Below are 15350 nucleotides of genomic sequence, written 5' to 3' on the forward strand. Positions count from 1 at the left end.
TAACTGCTATTTTGTCTGCTGTGAGACTCGTGTACTGGGTATCCTGAGGTCCGTTAGTCGCCTTTCACACTTGCGTGGTATTGCCGCAATTTCACCGCAATTTTTGCAGCGACTTTAACAACGCCTGTGTAAACTTGAGGTCAAATCGCATCAAAGTCGGACCAAAGTAGTGCAGGGACTATTTTGAAGTTGCTGAGACTTTAAGTCGTACAGATGTGAATGGTACTCATTGGAAAACATGGGGAACTGCTTGGAATGTGACTTTGGAGTCCCAAGTCGCAGGACAAGTCACACAAGTGTGAAAGGGGCCTAAAGGCAGAGAGGATCAAGCCCTTGAAGCCCACATCCGGTTCTTCCAGGATGGAAGGCTCTGCTTGCTCCTCAGAAGGCTCAGCTTGGCTGGAGGGAAGGGTAGAAAGTGATGGCCTCACTTCCAGCTGGTCGTCCAGAAAACTCAACCTGTTGTAGTACCGCAGACTGGGCACATATACATCTGCTGCTGCTGCTGACTTCTGTGAATCCAGGACCTTTTTACGCTCCCTCCTGTATGTGCCCCTCAAGTTCCCAATTTTAGTGTCCACATCCTTGAGGGTTGCAGTGGGGACACGTGTCTGCACAAATTGGAGCAGGTTCTCCAGCGCTGCCGTCCTTGCTCCTCTTTTTTTTTTTTTTTTTTATGAATGGGGTTTTTATTTTCCCACAGAGCAGGCAGCTCCCTGTACCTGTCCAGGAACTCGCTCATAAATTAGATATTTTTTTTTTTTTTAAAGCATTCATTCTTTCTGCAAGACAAAACACAAGCCAAAAACAACAATGTCAGTCAGTCTTTAAACTCTACTGATCTTTATCCCCATATATAGGCCACAATCTCAAAGCATTATAGGCCACTGATGCCCCAAGTGAAAATGTTACCTTCGGTCTCACGTTTGTAGCTTAAACTTTTTCCTCCGCACACAGAACGTAGGTACGACACGTGTGTTAGCTTTAGATACACTGCACATGCGTGAAACTCCGCACACATCGCCCGCCCCTGACGTTTATCCTAGTATATTCCCCTTCCCTTCTCTTTCAGCGCGCAGTGAGAGACGACATGTCGGAGACACAGCCGGTGGCTGATAATAATTCTAGTGACGACGAGGAAAGCCTGGAGTCAGAAACGTTCCTATCCAGGAGATACAAGGCCTCCAATATGTCCTTTGCATAGATGGCGGAGATGGTGGACATCTTGAAGAGGGCTGATTATGATGGGAAGCATGGGCCGTACAAGAACCCAAATGTGAGAAAGGCCAAGATCATGAGTACAGGAGTCTGCACACAAATTTCGGTGTACGATGGTCAAAGGAGCAGCTGAGGAAACGATGGTCAGACCTTAAACTGAGGGAGCACGACCAGTACAGGAGTTTTAAGAGAATGCTCCAAAAAAGTAAGTATTTGTCCCGTGTTGTTATTATTATTATTATTATTATTATTATAACTTGCATGTTGCTCCATGTGCTTTTTCTTTTTCTGTTACACAGTTTAAAATGGAAACTTTCAGGTTAGTGGGCACAGTAAGCTGTCCTAGGAAACATAATTTCCCCACTACATACAATGGCCCAGATTCAAGAAGCTATTGCGCCCGCGCAACCATAGGTTGCGCAGCGCAATAGCTGTTTTGCTCCCGCGTAGCGAATGCCCCTGATTCAGGAACATCGCTACGCGGACTGCAGCCTAGGATATGACAGACATAAGCCTCCTTATGCCTTCATATCTCAGGCTGCATTCTTGCGTTGGCCGCTAGGGGGCGCGGCCATTGTGATCGGCGTATAGTATGCAAATTGCATACTACCACCGATTCACAAAAGTTGCGCGGGCCCTGCGCACGCAAGGTACGGAGTTTCCGTACGGCGACTTTAGCGCAAGGTTGCTCCTGCTATAGCAGGGGCAGCCAATGCGAAAGTATAGCCGCCCTTCCCGCTCGTGAAATTTAAATTTCACGTCGTTTACGTAAGTGATTCGTGAATGCCGCTGGACGCCATTCACGTTCACTTAGAAGCAAATGACGTCCTTGCGACGTCATTTGCCGCAATGCACGTCGGGAAAGTTTCCCGACGGAGCATGCGCTGTTCGCTCGGCGCGGGAGCGCGCCTAATTTAAATGATTCCCGCCCCCGGCGGGATCATTTACATTAGGCGCCCTTACGCCGGGCTATTTAGCATATCGCCCGCGCAATTTACGGAGCTACTGCTCCGTGAATCGCGGGCATATCAAAATATTTGCGTGGGCGCAGAGCAAAAATCGTTGCCCTTTGCCCACGCAAATATTGCGCGGATCTAGCTGAATCTGGCCCAATGTTTTTGTTTGAAACAGGGTTAACTACATTTGGTCATGCATATTTGTATTAAATAAAGTTTAACATTTGTAGCACTACCCCTGAAGGGGCTTCTGGTTTGTTTTTTTGGTCTACGATCTGGCTATCAAACTCTAAAACTGGCACGAACCCCCCCCCCCCCCTTGGCACAACTGGTATCAGTGAGAATTGTGGGCCCCAATAGCTGTTGGAAGGCACAATATCCTATTACACCAATTGATTACCTTGAGTTGTATTGATCCCGTAGGATGACAGATAGACTGCACACAAATTCAGCTTAACCAATGTAACTCTTTACTTGGTAAAAAATAAAAGCAAGAGAAACAAAAGGGGTAACACAGTAGTAGACTTCTTGCAGAGCCCTGCAAGGGTCAGAATCAGTGATAACAGATAAATACAAATTAAACTATAATGGCTATGCAGACCTGTGTAAGTACACAGCAAAGGGGCCCCCTCAGTAAGATACCCGAACTGAGGCGCCTCCCCGCCAAGCCTCACCCAGCTCTCTCTAATAACAGTGCTACACAGTCTAATGGAGCCAGTTACCCAGTTAACGAGTATGAAAATAACTATTAACAGTTTACTATAACTAAACAGGCAATTTTAGATAGTGTACTTCACTAATGTAGATTGGTTGATCAGACCAACCCTCAGTACAAATTACCCCAAAAGATAGGCCTCCACTCTGGCCTAGACTTCTGGGAAGACACCTTACGCAGGTGTCCTCCTGAGTTGAAGAGGCGATCCAGAGAGAGCGCGCCAAAAACGTCCTCTTCCTTAAATTACCTCCCCAGCAGGCTGTGCGTGGAGCAAAGCATTCTGGGGTTGTACAGTTGCTCTCTGGGTATTGTAGTCTATAAATAAACCAGGAAAAGGAGTCTCTTTCTCCCTGTACTCAGTTTCCCAACATTCCTTGCTGTACCAGTGCAAAAGTAAATAGAAGGTGGCTATAGCACAACTTGGCCACCGGATGGGGCTGACATCCTTCTTGATCAGCAGATGGTAGTCTTTTAATCACATAAGAAAGGTGATACCTCGCTACATATTGTTGTCTAGATGTGTTTGTAACTAGAATGTGAAATGCAAACTTTATTCAGTGTAAAGGAGAGGACACTCAGCAGCTGTTTACACATCTGGACTCAGGAGCACTAGTGTGGGACACCAGAACAACCTTTTTAGGGTGTCCCACACAGGTGCTCCAGTGGATATTCGGGGTGTCTCAATGTGTGTAACTTGTTTAAAAAAAAATATGTCTTCAGCTTGGAACTGCAAAAACAGACAATTGTACCCCACTTCCATGCAATGTTTCATATTCCTATTTCTGGCCTCAAATATCTGTTTGCCAAGTATACCCTTTGTTTCATTCTCAAAGGGGAGCAAAGACTTGGAGGACACCACTCAAAAGAGGACACCAGGAACCCCACACCTCCTAAAGAACAGAGAATCCCAATCTCAGGATGTGGAGGAAGGAGAGGTGGATGAAGTGGTGGAACTTGTCACCACAACAGGTCAGTGTCTGTCACCACAGATTCAGGTAAGAGATGTAGGCCTGCATATTTATAATACCTTTTTTTTTATTTTAAGGTGATGAACATGGTGAAGAAGAAACTCCTTGTTTCTCAAGTGCTAGTGCACAGATCATGGGGTGTAGTCGAGAACTAGACATCATGACGAAAAATATAAATGTAAGAATATGATTGATATTTTGGGGCGAATCTAAAGAATGCATTTAAAAAAAAAATTACAATTTTTTGTCAAGCCAAATTTTAAAGATGCACACAGTGTCAACATGTGCTATCTCCCATCAGGGGATCTCAATGTATGTGTTTTGTGGTGCAACCCCTTCCTCACAACTCAAGTAGGTGAGAGGAAGGGGTTGCACCCCCAAAACACGTCCATTGATCCCCCATGATGGGAGATGGCACATGTTGACATTAGGCATGGGATCATAAAGAAAACCCAATTTCAGATCCGTATTTGTGTGCATCTTCAAAATGTGGCTTGGACAGGGGTGCCCCCCCATCTAATGAGGGCAACAGCAACACATTGTTGACATATTATAATGTCTGATATTGCCTTCACATTTTGTACGTTGAACTTTTAATTTTCCCAGTTTTGTATGTTATGTTTTGACACATGCCTGTTAAAGCAAAAAAAAATAAGTTAATTAAAGCCAGATGCATATATTCGGAAATAATGTTTTATAATAACGCAATGTGAATGTGCACAGAGTAAAATTTTTGAAAATATACAATGTGTGGCTTCTTTTTTCTATGCTCAAAAGCATTTTTGGCAAAAATGTTGTGTTTACAGTGACAATGGGGGTTATTTACTAAAGGCAATTTCACACTTGGCACTAAAAGTGCACTAGGAGAACCTAAGAGACAGCTAAATATAAAACACAAGCAGTAAATAAAATTCAAGATGATTACAGGTCAAATTTCAATATTTTTCAAGAAATTAAACAGAAATTAAAAATCTTCTGGCATAGCAATGGCCCTCCTACCCATGAAATAGTCCACATATTTTTGGAGCACAGCACTTTGGGGGGGCAAGCCAGTACGGCCAGGTTCCAGGGCCGGGATAGGATTGAGGTCCTGTAGTGCGGCCTCATGCCTAACTAAAGGCATATAATTTGGCGCTCTTTGCCGTAGAAAGTTATGTAGCACACAGCACGCCATCACTATGTAATTTTGTTTGTATTCCGCCATATTTATTGCGGTATGAAAAATGCGGAACCGGCTGGCCATTATCCCAAAGGCATTCTCGACCACACTCTTTAGGCTCTGGCCATCCGGTAATTGAACACCCTCCATTCAGGGGTGAGGGTCCTTTGGGGAAATGGCCTCATAAGATGGTTCCCAAGCCCAAATGCTTCATCAGCCACGAAACACAAACTGGAGTCCTTCCTCATTGTATTCATCAGGTGTCAATGCCAGGTCACCCCTCTGGAGATGTCGGGAGAACTCTGTCTGGGCAAACACTCCACCATTCGCCATCCGGCCATTCTTCCCCATGTCCACATATAGAAAGTCATATGTCGCCGACACCACTGCCATTATAACAATACTATGGAATCCCTTGTAGTTGAAATAGTATGACCCCGAATGGGATGGTGGGACGATGCGGACATGCTTCCCATCTATTGCCCCTCCACAGTTGGGGAAAGTCCCACCACATGGCAAACTGGGATGCCACAGTCTGCCATTCCTGTGGCGTGGAAGGAAACTGTGGAGTCAAACAAGAAAAAAATATTAGTACTTTTGCACATAATATTGCAAGCAGATTATAAATAAAACATTCTGGGAAAACATCAGTATAACATTTATTTAAAGGAGTATTTAAAGACAAAATTAAAAGGCACAATTATCAGATTCCTCAACCCCCCTTGTAAAAATTTCTAACTGACATTGTGACCCCCCCCGAAAAAAAAGCCTCTGCCACTCTGCCTGAATTAAAAAAAAACAGTTGTTCACACTTTGGGGGGGAGGGTTCTAACTGGGTTTGGGCCCTTCAAAAAAGCCTCTGCCTGAACAAAAACATTTGTACACATTTTAGGAGTGGTTTAGGGAAAAGCACTGCAATGGAGCTGACAAAATACATGGTATAGGATGGCATGCTGGAGAGGTTAGTGAAGAAAAATATGCTTGTAGGCCAAAAAAGGAGCATTAAAAGCTTACAGCATGCATGGGGACAAATGGGACATTCACAGCATAGAATGTGCACGGATTAAAAATTTTGAAAATTATACAATGTGTGGCTTCTTTTTTCTATGCTCAAAAGCATTTTTGGCAAAAAATTTGTGTTTACAGTGACAATGGGGGTTATTTACTAAAGGCAATATCACACTTGGCACTAAACGTGCACTAGGAGAACCTAAGAGACAGCTAAATATAAAACACAAGCAGTAAATAAAATTCAAGATGATTACAGGTCAAATTTCAATATTATAGGATGGCATGCTGGAGAGGTTAGTGAAGAAAAATATGCTTGTAGGCCAAAAAAGGAGCATTAAAAGCTTACAGCATGCATGGGGACAAATGGGACATTCACAGCATATTACAATCATGGTAATTAGGGAATGATGAAAGAAATACAATACATTAGCATACATTAAGTACATAGAATGTGATGTTAAAGGAGAAAACTTACCTTAATTTAGTCCTTCTGCAGAACTTGGATGATGGCAGAACAGGTCTCTGGTATAAAGATCCCCAGAGCCTGGGGGGAGATGCCTGTTGAGAACTTCAGGTCCTGCAGACTTCTCCCAGTCGCCAATTATCGCAACGTGGCAACTAGCCTCTGCTCGGCAGTGATGGCTTCATGCATGACAGTGTCCTGCCTCGTGATATAGGGGTACACCAAAGCCAACAGACGGTGAAAAATGGGGTCTGTCATCCGGAGATAATTCCTGAAGTAATCAGGGTTATTGTCCTGGATCTCCCGCAGCAGAGGCATATGACAGAACTGGTCACGGTGGAGCAACCAATTCTTCATCCATGAACTCCTCCTCACCCTGTTCATGGATTGAGCTTGGGTCAAAGCAAGAAGCCCAACACCAAGCCTATGCACAGCATGAACTCTACGAGGAGTATGTACCTGCAACATGGCTAGAAAACAGTCGGCTGTTTAGAACGCACTGGAGAACAGCAAGGCCTATGAAGAACGACCTAAAAATCAGAAACGAGCGGACAAGAATGCACTGAAAAAACAGATACGCACTGCCTACACGCCCTGAAAGACAAATACGAACCCACAAGCACAAACTGAACGGCAGAAAACGAACTGAAAACACGAAGACGGAAAAGCGCGAATCGTCTCTCACCAAACTTTTACTAAACACGCGGTAACACCAGTTGAGCAAAAGCAGCCCAAATGGCGGCGCAGCGGGAGCCAGTGACAGCTCTTATGTAGCCGAGGGCAGGGCCACCCGTCACGTGACCCCGTCCCCCTCTTGACGCAAGGGGAAACCCCGACCCCCTCTGATGTAACGCAGGTTTCCTGTTGCATCAGAAGGGGGCGGGTTTACCCGCACGTCATTGGGAAAGCCTGGGTTTCCCCTTGCGTCAAAGGGGGACGGGGTCACGTGACAGGTGGCTCCGCCCTTGGCTACATAAGAGCTGTCACTGGCCTCCCCCCTCTTTTCCTACAGCCTGCCAGGTTGCGTGTTTGGATAAAGAGTCTGGTATGGATTTTTGGGGGGAACTCCATGCCATTTTTTTTAAATTTGGGGTGGAGTTCCCCTTAAAATCCATACCAGACCTGAAGGGTCTGGTATGGATATTTGGGGGGAACCCCACGTAATCTTTTTTTTAATTTGTGGTGGAGTTTCCCTTAATATCCATACCAGATCTGAAGGGCCTGGTAATTAAATTTGGGGGGACACCCACGCATTTTTTTTGCATTGATACATGTCCCCTGGGGCAGGACCCAGGTCCCCAAACACTTTTTATGACAATAAAGTTAGACATATAAGCCTTTAAAATTAGCACTTTAGATTTCTCCCATAGACTTTTACAGGGTGTTCCGCGGCTTTTTCGAATTTGCCGCGAACACCCCAAATTGTTTGATGTTCGCCGAACTGGCGAACAGGCAATGTTCGACTCGAACTCGAAGCTCATCCCTACTCCTGAACATAATAAAATACCCTCCAGCACACTCACAGCACACCCCTTGGACCTTTTGATTGGGTAGAGTTAACTCAGTGACACCTAGAGGGTGCAGAAAAAGCTGTTGTAAACTCTCTTACGATTGAATTGAACATTTCAAAGACATCAATAGTAAAGTTTCTGAGGGCCAGTGACTTTGCTACATCAGAATAGACTTACTGCAAGTGATCCAAACTCAGTACTGAGTCATTTTTTTTTTTTAATGTCATTAAAAACGATCGTGTGTGGGCTTCAGAGCATTTTTCGGGTTCTAAATGTGGGCAAAAAAAAATTCGAACATGCTCTATTTTTTAACGAAATTTTTAACGTTGTCAATTTTCGGGTTGTAAAAAATGGTCGTGTGTGGACTTTGACGGGAAAAATCAGCGCATGCTCAGAAGCAAGTTATGAGCTGGGAGCGCTCTTTCTGGTAAAACTATCGTTCGTAATGAAGTAAGCACAGTAACAGACAGAAAAGCGCTAATCGTCTTTTACTAACACTAAATCGGCTAAAGCAGCCCCAAGGGTGGTGCCATCCGCATGGAACTTCCCCTTTATAGTGCCGTCGCACGTGTTGTACATCACCGCGCTTTGCTAGAGCATTTTTTTTTCACAATCGCGTGTAGGCAAGGCCGTTTTAATGATCAAGTTTAAAAAAACTTTGGGGCAAATCCACAAAAACGTAGCCTAACTTAACTTTTACCATTTAAGTTACAATGGCGGAAAATTTCTACCTAAGTGCCCGATCCACAAAGCACTTACCTAGAAATTTTCGGCCGTGTAACTTAAATGTCTCCGGCACAAGGCGGTCCACTTCTGCAGGGGGCGATGACAATTTAAATGAGGCGCGCTCCCGCGCCGGCCGTACTGCACATGCTCGTGATGTCATTTTCCCGACGGGCGAAATTACGTTACGCCGGGCTTTGTGGATTGCGACGGGACAATAAAGTTGCGTCGAGTAAAAAAAAAGTTACGCGCCGAAAAATAAAATTTAAAATTTTAAAAAAATAGCGGCGATCTAAAAAAAAGGTCTGTTTTTACAAGGTGTAACTAGTTTGAAAAGCTTTGTGGATCTCCATAAGTCCTCATTTGCATACGCAAAGCGGCATTTCAACGCGAAAATGCCCCCAGCGGCGGATGCGGTACTGCATCCTAAGATCTGACAGTGTAAGTGTCTTACAGATGTCAGATCTTCTGCCTATCTTTGGAAAACTGCTTCTGAGGATCAGTTCCAAAGATAGGCAGGGATACCCAGGCTGAACAGCAGTTCCGCCTGCGTATCCCTTTTGAGGATTTGGCCCTTTGTTTTTTCTAGAGCCTGAAAAACGTCATTTTTTAGAACCCGAAAGATTATCATGTGTACGCGGCAAAAGACCAAGTGGATTAACCTTTTTCACATTAAAAACATTTTATTTTACTGTTGCTTATATTCATTTTGTAAAATCTTTTCTGAAATTATTTCCTGCACCATTTTTTTTTTTTTTTTTTTTTTTTCATTCAAATCATATTTTAAAATCGTTTTGCTGAATCTCTGACTTGAAAAAATAAATGAAGAACCTTTCCCCCATGAAGAGCTACCATAGTGTACAACGCTGTTATGTTCTGTCTGGGTGTAGAAGCAAGTGACATTTTTTTTTAAAAGGTCTATATTGCAACAGCTGATGCTGTGAATGTTGTGCATGTCCAATAAAACGTGTGATGCCGGCTACTGTGTGACTGCAAAGGTTTACCTGCTTGGTTAACCTACCCCAGCGGCAATCGCTTTTTGATGGAAAATCTCTGAGCAGGGTGAGGCTGAGTGTGAAATCTTCACAAGCCCTACCATTAGCTTAAAGGGTCACTAAAAGGAAAAAAAATGTTTTGCTGAAATGACTGTTTACAGGGTCTAGAGACATAAAAGTTAACTGATTCCTTTTAAAAATGATGAAAAATAGATTAAATTCTATCATATAATGTGCCTCTAGTTTCACTTTCGCTTTTAAACGGATTTCATGTTTATGTGAAGTAAAGAGACACACAGAACAAAAACAAACACATCCAGGGCAGTGTTTTGTTTTTAAAATGAATCTGATTGGTTCTGAGGAGTTTTAGACACACAGCTTAGACCACAGTGAGAAGCTCCCATGAGAAATTTACTATGGAGCCAGAGAACCAGGAAGTGAGGATTTCAGCAAAGGATTACAGCTGCTTCAAAGCAAAAACGGACAATGAGGACATGAAATCAAGACTGCTATAAGGTAAAGGAAGCTATTTAGGCCAAAATAGTTTTTTGTTTAGTGATCCTTTAATCTTCAGCAGAGCAGTACAATCAGCTGAACTTTCTAACACAGCAGTAACACAGTGGCGGCCCATCCATAGGGGGCGCCGCTCCCCTCCTGTAGTAAAAAAAAAAAAAAAAACTGGATTACTGGAGAGAACTGTAAGTACATGTGAGAGGGGGAGCACGCTGATGTAATGGGGACTCTGATGTAAGGGGAAACGCTGATGTAAGGGGGCTGCTTGTAATGGGGGCTGCTGATGTAAGGGGGGACTCTGCTGCTGATGTAAGGGGGGACTCTGCTGCTGATGTAAGGGGGGACTCTGCTGCTGATGTAAGGGGGGACTCTGCTGCTGATGTAAGGGGGGACTCTGCTGCTGATGTAAGGGGGGACTCTGCTGCTGATGTAAGGGGGCTGTTGGTAATGGGGACTCTGCTGATGTAAGGGGGCTGCTGGTAAGGGGGACGCTGATGTAATGGGGCTGCTGGTAATGGGGACTCTGCTGGGGACACTGATGTAAGGGGGTGCTGTTGGTCACACTCAAAATTAAAGTGGGCCGGTCTGGATGAAGTCCAGGGACACATTTTTGTCAATTAATGTCACGGGTGCGGTGATGTCAATCGTGTGGGCGCTTCTCTTCGGTCAAATGGTTCATATAGCTCACGGCATCATGGGTCAGGTAGAGGGCCCCTTAGCAGAATTTTGCTTAGGGACCCAGGGAGGTCAGGATCGGCACTGAGACTGACGGCCGTCTCAGCCAATCAGGTTCGCCTATTCTGGTTATTGGTAACCTGATTGGCTGAAGCGTCATCGAGGGCGGGAGACGATATCGAGGGACGTGGAAGCAGAAAAGTAAGTGCATTTTACAGGGCACAGCGGCAAAAATGGGCACAGAGGCGACAAAGGACACATTGTCATCAATGGGCACAGTGGTGACAATGGGCACAGTGGCAACAATTAAAGGGCACAGTGACATGCACAGTGGCATCAATGGGCACAGTGCTGACAATGGGCACAGTGGCAACAATTAAAGGGCACAGTGACATGCACAGTGGCAACAATGGGCATAGTGGCGACAATTGGCACAGTGGCGACAATTGAGGGGCACAGTGGCTGTGTTTGATGGCATGGCACAGTGGTGACAATTGATGGCACAGTGGCTGCGTTTGATGGCATGGCACAGTTTAGACAATTGATGGCACAGTGGCTGTGTTTGATGACATGGCACAGTGGTGACAATTGATGGCACAGTGGCTGCGTTTGATGGCATGGCACAGTGGTGACAATTGATGGCACAGTGGTGACAATTGATGGCATGGCACAGTGGCTGCATTTGATAGGCACAGTGAGGCTGCAATTTTGAGCACCAGCCGCCACTGCAGTAACACCAGCTCAGACTTCTAACACAGTTCTCCCATCAGCTTAAATCTCAAGCAGAACATTACTATTAGACACCCTTTCCAGCATAGCAGTACACTCCCCTCCATGTTAGCCTAAGGTCGCATTAACACGTATTTGCGCGTTGCATACAGCGTTGTTCGACATTTTTGAACTTGGTCGTTTTTTATTTTAGCCAATAGGAAAAAAGCTCATCTCTTTCATCATTTGTTGCTATGTTTGTAGATTTTTTTTATCTTCTTCCTGGGTGAATATTCTATTTCACAGAACAGATTAACCACTTCAAAACCGGCCCATTGTAAAATGATGTCCACAAAGAACCTCTACCGCTCAGAGTGGACGTCATATGACGCCCTGGGCTTTGTGGGGGGGATATCTGAATGATGCCTGCAGCTAGAGGCATCATTCAGATATCCTTCTCTTCTGCCGGCGATTCTGCACAACGTAAGAACCATCATAGCGGCGATTCCGCCACTAGATCGTTCTTACAGGCGGCGGGAGGGGACACCCCCCCTCCCGCCGCCATCCGGTGCTTCTCCGGGCTCTCCCGTGCCATCGGGGGCCCGGAGAACGAATCGTCCGGCGCTGGCAGGAAGCATAGAGTTGACTGGTGACCAGATGGTCACCAGTCATCTCTATGACCATCGGAGGACCCCGTCGCGATGTAATGACGTCACGCCCGGGTCCCCGTAAGTAAACAAAGCCGCAATTGCGGCTGCTAAGCAACAGTACGCATGAGATCGGTGATTTTTTTTTTCACAGATTTCATGCTTTCCAGCCTGGAGGAGAGATGTGGGGTCTTATTGACTGGCTGTTCACAGAGTGCTGTATCCAAGCATATTAAAAGATGGTTGAATGGAAGGAAAAGGTGTGATAGAAAAGTGTGCTCAAGCAACAGGGATAACAGCAGCCTTGAGAGGATTGTGAAGCAAAGGCCATTCAAGGATTTGGGGGAGATCCACAAGGAGTGGACTGAGACTGGTGTCAGTGCTTCAAGAGCCACCGAACACAGACGTATCCAGGACATGGACTACAACTGTTGCATTCCTTGTCTTACCTTGGCTAAGGAGAAAAAGGAAAAAGGACTGGACTGTTGCTCAGTGGTCAAAGTCTTCTTTTCGGATGAAAGTACATTTTTGCATTTCATTTAGGAATCAAAGTCCCAGAGTCTGGAGGAAGAGTGGAGAGGCACAGAAACCAAGTTGTATGAGGTCCAGTGTGAAGTTTTCACATTTGGGGTGCCATGTCATCTGCTGGTGTTGGTCTATTGTGTTTTATCAAGTCCAAAGTCAGAGCAGCCATCTACCAGGAAATTCTAGAGCACTTCATGCTTCCTTCTGCTAACCAGCTTTATGGAGATGCCGATTTCATTTTCCAGCAAGACTTGGCACCTGCCCACAATGCCAAAAGTACCAATACCTGGCTTAATGATCATGGTATCATTGTGCTTGATTGGCCCGCAAGCTCACCTGACCTAAACCCCATACAGAATCTGTTGGGTATTGTAAAGAAAGAAATGAGACACCAGACCCAACAATGCAAATGAGCTGAAGGCTGCTATCAAAGCAACCTGGGCTTCCATAACACTGTAGCAGTGCCACAGGCTGATTGCCTCCATGCCATGCCGCATTGATACAGTAATTCATGTAAAAGGAGCTCCCACCAAGTATTAAAGGGGTTGTAAAGACAAAAATATTTTCCTCTTAAATTAAAGTCTGACAGTAGCTGATAAAGTAAAAAGTAATGTTTTGCATTATAACTAGTTTGATACTGTCAGGGCACTGCCCTTTACGGTCACATTCCCCAGTTGGCTCTGGGTGGGATTGAACCTAGGACCTATCCATTACAAGTCCAGCTCTTTGCCTCTGAGCCACTGCTCAAGTGTTACTTTGCTTGCTGTCCGTTGGAGCCTGGTGCTGAACCTATGTTACTTTGGACCAATCAGTGGCCTGAGCGGCCTATTTAAGCCAGCCCCTTCCTCCTTGCTAATTGCTGGTTCGTTGTCAGCTTTACCTGAAGTACCTTGGAAGATTACCTGTATTCTGACCTGTTTTGACACGGATTTGGACTTGACTACTCTTTGCCTTCTCCTACGCTTTGACCTCCTGGCTTGTTTACTGGACCCGCTTCCGTCTCCATTCCTTTGATCCCTGGCTTCCCGTTTTGGACTCTCTACCTTCTGGAACCCCTGACCATTCAGCTTGTTTCCTGGACTTCCTGCTTGACCTGATCAGGCTCTCAAACCCGTGGACTCTGACTTGCACCGGCATCTTCACCTCATCTGCTACAGCTCCCTTGGTGTCTCTGAATCATAGCTTCAGTGACTTCCAGCTAATCATCTTCCACTGCCGGCAGCCGGTGCCTCTTTGTGCCCCTCCTTGCTGTCTCCATCTCCAGAGGGTGAGGTGCACAGAGTCGCAAAGGTAGCCACCCTCGGCATCTCGGTCTCGGTGAGTACTTACCTTAACGGTCCTGACAGATACCTGTTGAAATCGAGCTGTTTTATTCACCTCCGTCACTCCTGAATCGTTATTCTCACTGACTTCCTGGTTTGCGGTGCGCATTCATTCTTGCTACATCACGGCCTAATGGGAACTACAGTTCCCATTAGGCTTAGCCTCCATGCCTGTGAGGGATAAGAGAGCATCTTCACGCAGGGCTGTAGTCATAGAGAGGGGGTGAGCACATTCTGCTTTCCACCATGCAAAACAGCTCAGATGCTGGTGGAAAGCAAGAAGAGGAGTGACAGGAAATGGCATTTTCAAACCTGGATTACTGTATGTTGGAGGTCAAAAGGAAAAATTAGGTAAGTGATATTTAAATGCTCTTGCTTACAGCAATCAATTGATGTAATAAAAAAACAAACCTTTAGTGTTCCTTTTAAGTGCATACTTTTGTGTACAATGAACATACTTTTCAGTAAGCCAACATTTCTGTATTAAAAATATATATTTTTTTTTTGGTCTTATGTAATATTCTAATTTTCTGAGATACTAAATAATGGGTTTTCACTAGCTGTAAGCCATAATCATCCAAAAAAAAAAAAAAATGCTTGAAATATATCACTCTGTTTGTAATGAATCTATATAATATACGAGTTTCACTTTTTGAATTGAATTACTGAAATATATTAACTTTTTGGTGATACTCAACTTTTTTTAGATGCACCTGTAGGTCCCCGACACTGCATTTGATAGTCATAACTAGGCAACATGAGCAATGAAAAAAAGGGCATAGCGTGTATTTAAAGGTAATATCATTTGAATGTTCCTTGAAAGGCGTAAACTTCATATACAGCCTTGTCATACCTGTATACAAGAAATACAAAACTTACGTTGAGAAGAGAACAAAATAAGCCAACTCAATACAGTATTTCTCTATCATATGTGGTTCTTTTGGTATGAATACAATTGGGTTAGTAATGAAATGATGAATTGGGGAAACTATGTAAGAGCGCTATTTTATTTTTACATATTTAATTTGCTGGAATGATCTAATTTTCTGGAATCTGAAGCAATATCACATAATCCATTTACACTATGGTACCAGAATTAGAAGTAATGTTCTTACAATGTTGTGATATTTTCTGTCTGGAGACATTTTTCCCCTTCAAGCTTTCCCGAACAATCATGCCAATGTCAGAACATATTGCGTAATCAATCATCCAGACAGGTAAAGGCATTCTCTACAAAATAT

The sequence above is a fragment of the Rana temporaria genome, chromosome 3, assembly GCF_905171775.1.
Source record: "Rana temporaria chromosome 3, aRanTem1.1, whole genome shotgun sequence".
NCBI classification, from domain to species: Eukaryota; Metazoa; Chordata; class Amphibia; order Anura; family Ranidae; genus Rana; species Rana temporaria.